This window comes from Ictalurus furcatus, chromosome 11, assembly GCF_023375685.1.
Source record: "Ictalurus furcatus strain D&B chromosome 11, Billie_1.0, whole genome shotgun sequence".
NCBI classification, from domain to species: Eukaryota; Metazoa; Chordata; class Actinopteri; order Siluriformes; family Ictaluridae; genus Ictalurus; species Ictalurus furcatus.
In genome coordinates, this window is record NC_071265.1 from 2,114,275 (window position 1) to 2,122,500 (window position 8,226).

An 8,226-nucleotide genomic window follows, 5' to 3' on the forward strand; every position below is an offset into this window, starting at 1 on the left:
TTCCGAGTTTATTTCCCGCAATTCAGACTTTCTCGCAATTTTTACGGTTTAAAATCTCACATTTCTGACACCGTCGCAATTTTATGGTTTAAAATCTCGCAATTCTGACTCGCAATTTTACGATTTAAAATCTCGCATTTCTGACTCGCAATTTTACGATTTAAAATCTCGCATTTCTGACTTTCTCGCAATTTTACGGTTTAAAATTTCGCAATTCTGACACTGTCGCAATTTTATGGTTTAAAATCTCACAATTCTGACTTTCTCGCAATTTTACGGTTAAAATCTCGCATTTCTGATTTTTTTTTTTCTTTCTCCCCCTTGCAATGTAGACGTCCACTTGCCGCAGTACCTGAAGTGACGAGTACCGAGTGCGCGTTAGCGTCCGGTTTTCCTTGTCTTGACTAGCTGATGAGTGTTGTTCTTACAGTACAGTACCTTTACACCTATTTACAGAGAACGATCAGTGCTTTGTCAGTGAATTCTCTGTAACTCACTAAATGTCACGTGGACGTTCAAAGTGCGAGAAAAAGTCAGAATTGCGAGATTCAAACCTGCAATTGTGAGAAAGAAAGTCGCGGTTAAGTTTACTTTTATCCACCGCGCCGGAAACGGACTTCCGTAAGTTTCTCCGCCTTCCGTCTCCTCTCCACGCAGCTTTTAACGTCACTCTTGCGGCGTGTGACGTGACAGTTTCATCATCTCCGTGGGCTGGTATAATATCAGGACGTGCTCCTGCATGCTCGTGTGGACGGGAATTCTTCTTAAATACAGAAATATCCAGATACGCGTGTACAGAGCCTCAAACCACGTAGACGCCTGACGCACTTTTATTTTTTACATCCACCTCTCCGTGCCAACCAAACCAGCTCCTACTTCCTCACGTCAGCGCATGACATCATCTTTATGGAAAGTTGAGTTTTATATTCAGGAAAGAACTATTTTTACATAAACCTACTTTTAGCTGCCGTTTTGCATGAACACACCACACACACTGTTTGCATATCAGCACAATCAGCGTTAAGATTAAAACGCAACTAAACGGAGACATTTGACTGTACGGTGGCGCTTGAAAGTTTGTGAACCCTTTAGGAGTTTCTACAGTTCTGTGTAACTATGACCAGAAACATCATCAGATTTTACTAAAAGTAGATAAAGAGAACCAAATGAGACAAAAATATTATACTTGGTCATTTATTTATTGAGGGAAATGGTACAATGTTACATATCTGTGAGGGGTAAAAGTATGTGCACCTTTGCTTTCAGTATGTGGTGTGAGCTCCTTGTGCAGTAATGACTGCAGATAAACGTTTGGGGTAAGTGTTGATCGTCTGCACATCGTCTCGGAGGAGTTTTATCCCGTTCCTCAGTACAGAACAGCTTCGACTCTGGGATGTTGGTGTGTTTCCTCACATGAACTGCTCGCTTCAGGTTCTTCCACAACATTTCTATTGGATTAAGGTCAGGACTTTGACTCGGCCGTTGCAAAACATTAGCTTTTTTTTTAATTGAAAAATTGTCTTTGTTGAATCTTTTGATCTTTTGTTTAAAAAAAAAAAATTCACAAAAATACTCTGCTCTCATGGATAGCAAACAATTGCAAACACAACACAGGTTTATCAAAAAAAATTAAATCTTTGTTAAAGTACAGCTGGGTGATTAGGAACAGGAAATTGTTCAAGCATGACTTCCTGTTTCACAAGGATATAAATATGAGGTGACACATAGGTCAAATTCCCTTAGTCATTCATAACAACGGGTAAGAGCGAGGAATGTAGCTGTGATGTGCGGCAAAAGGTTGTTGAGCTTCACACAATGGGGCGTGTCTATAAGAAAATAGCACAAGCATTGAAAACGCCCATTTCCACCATCAGGGCAATGATTAAGAAGTTCCAGTCGACTGGAAATGTTATGAATCGACCTGGAATTGGACGTGTGTCTATATCGTCTCAACGCACTGTGAAGAGGACGGTTCGAGTGGATAAAAATCTCCAAGGATCACAGCTGGAGAACTGCAGAAGTTAGTTGTGTCTTGGGGTCAGAAAGTCTTCAAAACTACAATCTGAAGTCACCTCCATCACCACAAGCTGTTTGGAAGGGTTTCAAGAAAAAAGCCTCTACTCTCATCCAAAAACAAACTCGAGCGTCTTCAGTTTGCAGACACGACTGGAACTTCAAATGGGATCGGGTTCTATGGTCAGATGAAACCAGAATAGAGCTTTTTGGTAAAAAACACCAGAGGTGGTTTTGGAGAACACAGAGAGGTAGCCATATGGAAAAGTACCTCATGTCCACGGTTAAATATGGAGGTGGATCTTTAATGTTTTGGGGCTGTTTAGGATACATGGCATCATGGACTCCATCAAATATCAACAGATATTAAATGAAAACCTGATTGCCTCTGCCAGAAAGCTTCAAATGGGCTGTGGTTGGATCTTCCAGCAGGACGATGATCCAAAACATCATCAAAATCAACACAAAAATGGTTTACTGACCACAAAATCAAGGTCCTGCCATGACCCTCCCAGTCCCCTGACCTGAACCCCATAGAAAACCTGTGGGGTGAACTGAAGAGGAGAGTCCACCAGCGTGGACCTCGAAATGTGAAGGATCTGGAGAGATTCTGTATGGAGGAACGCTCTCAGATCCCTCGCCATGTATTCTCCAACCTCACCAGGCGTTATAGGAGAAGACTCAGAGCTGTTATCTCGGCAAAGGGAGCTAGCACAAAGTATTGACTAAAAGGGTGCCAATAATTCTTGCACACCTACACACACATATATAATTTGATAAACCTGTGTTTTGTTTGACATCCATGAGAGCAGAGTATTTTTGTGATTTTTTAACAAAAGATCAAAAGGTTCAACAATAAAGACAATTTTCCACAGCCTTCACAGCTCATATTTACAAGGGTGATTTACCAGGCCAGCATGGCCATAGAAGAGGCGGAGTTTAGGACCCTGCGGCCCGGCCTGTACAATAGGACTGTTGTGTGCTGGTGGAAAAGAGGCTGCAGCTTTTTTCGCGTGTTGACATTGTGTAACTGAGCAAATCTTAATAATTCACATAATTCTGGACTTCTAACGCGAGGAGGACTATCCGAAGCTCTTACTGAGTTGATCAGAGCTGGATTTGGGGTGTAAGGTAAGACTCCTTTACCTGAACAATACTGCGCGTGTTCTCCCTGCGCTCAGTGTGCCGAGGCTGATCCAGGCCCCTGTGCTCACTCCTCCGCATTCAAACAGCGCCTTTTACCGCTAAATCGGACATGATCTTTAATCAGATCAGCCGTAAAAACATGACGAGAAGCTTTATCTTTAGAATCGAGAACAACAATGTCTATACGGTTAGTGGAGATGAATATATTTCACTCTTTATGCAGGCTGTAGTCGTCGTTAATGTAGGGCGGCTCGAGTTTGGCGCCAAGGCCGTATCAAATCCCGCGCTAGCATTAGCATTTGTTTTAGCATGCTACCTGAAATGCACTAGTCAATCTTGGCTTGCATTGTCAATGCACACGTGCAACGTTATACTGTTTATTTAATTCATTTTGAATCTGGCGGATTAGAAAATAAGTTCTCCAACCCGCAGAAATCCCCCATACACAACGAGTATTTGATACTGACCTGGCAACCCGGGTTCAAGATGGCGCCTCGCTCTGTCACGCTTTCTTACACGCAATTTATTCATTAATAATGATTAAAAATCGCAAATGAAACGGGTATCTAATTTACCAAACATCAGTTGATTAAATTGTATCTGGATTCTTGTGTTGAAATCTGTTGTTTATTTTACTTTAACGCTATTTTAGATTAACATCAAGTTTAAAACGTAATAATTTAAAACGGCTTGAAAACTTTCCAAACATGTTTGCGCCATAAAATGCCTGCTGGACTGTCTTAATTAATTAATTTGCACAAAAGAAGCAGCTCTAAACTGTAAAGGAAGTCGTTTGTAAAGAATTTCAGCCTCAGGAACACACACACACACGAAACCCCGCCCGTTTCCTGGATCGGGGGCGTGGTTAAGACTCCCTCAGCATGGCCTCGCGCTTCCGGTGTCCAAGGACTTCCCTTGTGGAGAATAAATAAATAAATAAATAAATAAACAGCTAGAGGCGGTAGAAGTAAACAAAATCCTTCCTCAAGTAACAAATAATAAAAGCTTCAGATTTCAAAAGTACACGAGTGCAAACTTTCTTTCTAAATTAATTTAATCAAATTTCAGGTGGTGTTTATGGAATTTTTTGTGTGTAAATATTTTTGCCAGATTAAACAGAAAAAGTACGGACATAATCAGGAAAACGTACTTTTGTGGTATTTCTTTTTATTTCATAATGTGTGCATGTTGATAAATAACTGTAAATATTAATAATGTTAATAACTGTAAGTTAGTACCAAAGCAGGGCGTGTTCACATTTAGACACACCCACAAACACTCCATAAAAGGAGTGAGGGAGCTCAAAATGACAACGTGACGACTAGCCGGACTAAACTCGAGACTGAAACGTAGAATACAAACTCTTTTTTTTTAACAACTAAATGAATTTCCATGAACACCGTATTTTCTCCTAGCAATCTACGGGGGGAAAATATTATTTTATATCATTTGATGAAATAAGAATACTTGTATTCTATAATCGGTAATTAAAAAAAAATCATATAGTAAACTAGGCTGTGTGTAGTAGAAGTAGTAATTAAAAATCAAACCCAGTAATGGAGAGAGTAGTCTAATTTAATCCAAAACCCACAAGTAATAGTTGATTATTTTTGTTTATAATCCCCCCACCCCCCAGGACCGTGTCCTCCCAGCATCCTGGAAATGTATTTTTCCAGCGATTCATTTATTTATTTATTAATTTTTTTGTTCAGCGATGTAGCGGAATGTTTTTGAATTTAGCTCCGTTTGCATTTCTCAGCTTTTTAATAGACGGCATGTCAAAGCACGCGCACGGTTGTACACGGACATGCGCTACTTTGCTCGTTCTTTACGACATTAAGTGCGTTATCTAGCCACGTTAGCTAGCTTGGTTTGAAAAAAGAGCGGGTTTTATTTTGCTTTGGTGGGGGGGGGATAAAAAAAAAAAAACCTGAGGTGAGAAATGAACCAAAAATGACTATAAACGAAGGTTTCAGACCTGTTAGACTTTACACGTTTTGTGTAGGAGCTTCGAATTTCTACAGCGTAAAAATATGCCAAAAGAACTACTCCTTCTTCTTCTTTTTTTTTTCTTTCCTCGTAATAAAAACGCCAGACGAGCCAATCGACATGTGAATCCAGAACGATTGACGGTCGTGCAGGTGTTTCGAGTTCTCCGTGATGTGGTGACGTTTATTTAACGTTTCTGGAAGGAAGGAGTCTCCAGTGTCGGTGCTTTGTAACAGTTAAAGTTTATCTGCACAGGAAAGTCTTCAGGACAGAGGTGGTTACGCTTTATGGTTTCTCGATGAAACGACGAGCTGCATTTTTATTTATTTATTTATTTTGAGAGAGCGAGCGAGGCTGGTGAGGAAACGAATGTTTATTGCAGCTATAACGTAAGTAAGAACAGGAACTAACTCGTCTCCCGGACCTTCCCCAACATTAAATCTAAAATATGTCATGTGGTGTTCCTTGATAAATGAATCGGTGTGGTGTAAGAGGAATAACACACTCCATTTTATCCACGCTGTTAGACAAAATAGTGCACTTTGGGGCATCTTTCTTAAGTTTTAATGTCTTAAATAAAGATAATAATACGACCAGAGTTTTTTCCCTAAAAACAAACAAAACAAAACTGAGAATTAGGACTCTGGTGAGGAAAAGTCTGAATTCCTCTGCTCTAATGAATATTACTATCGTTTTGTGCTTTATTAACCTTCATACGCATTGCACTCCTCATCCTGTCTGTGTTTAACCCTTTACTGCACGGTGTTGCCATATGGAAACAATTCATTTATCTCCCATTTCTTGATAGGCAATAATACAAAACGTTCTATTTTTTATGTAACTGGAAAAAAAAGGGGATTTAACGTAGACGTAGAGAGAATAAAAAAAGTGTGCTGCTTTCACTTCCCTTCCTGCGATCACGTGGCACGGTGCCGGTCTTCATTAGTGTGATCTCGGAATCCGATGAATTTGATTTCCAATATTTATGCGAAACGACTGAAAGGAAAAAATGAAACACTATCTGCGAGGTTGACGTTTATTTTTTTGTCGTTGAAACATGTTTATATATTTTGAGTATTCTGTTAAATGGTCAAATGTAAACGTTGCCACATGGCAACAACGTGCTATAAAGGTACAGCATGAGTTCATGAATTGAAACAGGCTTGCACGGCATAGAAAAAGACGCTCGGCTTCTCTGATAGCATATTTACATTTTTACACGTTTGAAGTAAGACAAAGTCTCGTCGTTTCAACTTATTTTAACTTCTTTTCGCAATTTTATGTTGCAAGAGAAAGAATGAAAAAAGAAACTTCACCCCAAACATGTTTGGATCTAACATTTGTGTGTATTTTGAGTGAGTAAAATCCATCCACATACTTTTTATGTAGAACTCTAATTCCTTTCTAGAAGATATAACGTTTACATCTTTACTAGGTGGTACAAAAAAAAAACAACCTTACAGTCTGGAAAATGCAGTATTTAGAATTATAACCTCATACATTTTGATATTTTTGATTATTTCTGACTCTTTCCACCACTGAACGTTGCTGCCATACGGCAACAATTCACCAACTACGCCGAGTAATAAAAATCCAGAATTTTTCTAATGTAAATGTAATAATTCATGCACTAGAGGGTTAAATTAAAATGGCTTCCTAATGAGAGGCTTGGTGTGTGTGTGTGTGTGTGTGTGTGTGTGTGTCAGGAGCAGATGCTCCGCCAGACGCTCAAGTGCTCACTGTAACAAGTGTGTGTGATTTTATTGACTTTAATGACATTTCAAAAGAGTTAAAAGGGCTTCAAAAGCTTTAGAGTTTCTGTTTATTACTAAATAAAACTATAATATAATATTCTTACCAGAGGGTTCCTTTCATCTGTTAGCTTTCTCGTCCTGTAATAAAAAAAAAAAAAAGACTTAACTGAGTTTAACAATATATTTTTTTATTTCTTTAAGTGTGTACAAAATTATTTATTAAATAAAATTAAAACGTTTGGTGCAGAAATGTTTTTAAAGATGAATTAGATGTTTCCCGGTGAGTGATGACGTCGTCGAGGTTATAAAACTACAGATGATAGCCAATATAACAAGTTTGTTTGCTTATTTATTTATTTACTTATATATTTACTTATTATTGTTTTATTATAATTATTAGGATTTTTTTATGCGCAAATTGTTTGGAAAACGTGTTATACAGTTATTTATAAAAATTAGTTATTTTAAAAAATAAACTTCTTATTATTATTTATAGTGGTAGTAGTAATATAAAGGAAATAAATTTAATTGAATAATGTTGCATTGAGATGCACTTCTGACATTACTTTATTTACATACTTTTACTATTATTATTTATCATTATTATTATTATTATTAGCAGTAGTAGTAGTAATTTAATAACCATAAATAAAAATAAGTAGAATAAAAAATGTATAATAAAATAAATCATAATAACTAGAATTTTAACAGAAAACATTTAAAGTCTACCAAATCATTTCAGTTATTTTTTTTAAACTAATCATAAAATTATGAAAGATCATTAGTATAGAAGAATAATAAAAACAAATTATATATATTTGTAGTGCTGTTTTAAAAAAAAAAAGGGGTTTTCTACATAGCAACAAATAAATAAAACACATTTCATGTCATAAATAATTGACCTAATTTAAAATATTTGCTTCATTTATTTAAAAAATGTTTTTTTTTTTAAAATTCTTTGTTAAAACGATCGGTGTTAAATGATGTCATTCATATCAACCTGGCCTTGAAAACATTTAAAAAAAAAAAACAACAGGAAAAGTCTTTAATTCATCAAAATTCCAGCGTGCAATTCCATTATTTTTATTTGAATTATTTGTGTTTATTTAACCCTTTAAACTCCCAGGAGCTGTTTTACACGTCTGGACTTTGGTTTATACTTTGACGGGAGCTGCTGAATAAGTGAATGACAAGGCGTGAAGTGAAATACTGAATTATAACCTGCACTTTAAGGAACTTAAACAGTACGAACAACGAGAGAGGGAGAGAGAGAGAGAGAGAGAGAGAGAGAGAGAGAGAGAGAGAGAATGTGGGGTTTATTAAA

The 8,226-nt window shown here is 37.2% G+C and overlaps 1 protein-coding gene across 1 annotated transcript in view; it reads left to right on the top strand.

Annotated features, from left to right (window-relative positions):
* The first annotated feature begins 1,674 nt into the window (after window positions 1–1,674).
* jade3 (jade family PHD finger 3) overlaps window positions 1,675–8,226 on the top strand; it is a 20,088-nt gene continuing 13,536 nt past the window's right edge. Inside the window, exon 1 of the mRNA XM_053636708.1 lies at window positions 1,675–3,144. The gene's annotated coding sequence lies outside the window, so the exon portion shown is untranslated. The remainder of the gene's footprint in view (window positions 3,145–8,226) is intronic.